The sequence below is a fragment of the Mustela putorius genome, unplaced genomic scaffold, assembly GCF_011764305.1.
Source record: "Mustela putorius furo isolate JIRA1106 unplaced genomic scaffold, ASM1176430v1.1 tig00003974_pilon_pilon_pilon, whole genome shotgun sequence".
Lineage (NCBI taxonomy): Eukaryota > Metazoa > Chordata > Mammalia > Carnivora > Mustelidae > Mustela > Mustela putorius.
Window position 1 is genome coordinate 2,903,683 of NW_025422117.1, and position 811 is coordinate 2,904,493.

The window sequence follows — 811 nt, forward strand, 5'->3', positions numbered from 1 at the left end:
AACACAGTAAGAGGTTTAGGGTAGTTTAGTTACTAGAGGTAACTTTAGTTTACTAGAGGTTTAATTACTAGAGGTAACTAGAGGTAACACAGTAAGAGCTTTAGAGTAGTTTAGTTACTAGAGATAACTAAAAAGTATATCTAATACCCCAAGACTTTTATTTGTGTGTTTGATTCTATAAGCAGAGAAATATATTGTAACTTGAAATGACTTACATGTAATAGATTATTTATTCCTCACAACAGTTCCACTTTCTGGATGAGGATACTGAGGTATGGAAATAACAAAGGTAACGCTGTGTTTTAATGGTGGAGACAGAGTCCATCCTCAGCCAAATGTGACTGTAGAACCCATGTACCTGACTTTGATCATACACTGCTTCATGGGAATCAGGCTTTTTTGGATCTCTTTGAAATATTTCTTTCTGCCTTTTCTGAAGGTTTCTGGGTCTCAATGAGTCCCAAAGCTATGTTGAGATTCATCCTTCTGGATTGAGCAGTGTAGGGAAGTAGGTGATTGAGAGAGCAAGAGAACATCTCTAGTAATTGCCTTCCTAGCCTACTTGCAGTGAAGAGGAAGGGAGTCAGGCATCTTCTTCCTTCTTGAATCCCTCCATTAAGTCCTACTTGGGCATTTCTACACTGACCCACAAGTAAACACGTTTTCATCATCATAGTCCAGTACGTAGTCATGGTAGTTATTGCTAAACAGAGCAGCACTCATTCTGTGACCACAAATTGGTGACTGAGATGTCACTGGTGGGCAAAGGGTCTTCTCTGAATGCAAGGCAGAATGTGGCCTTGTAAAAAAA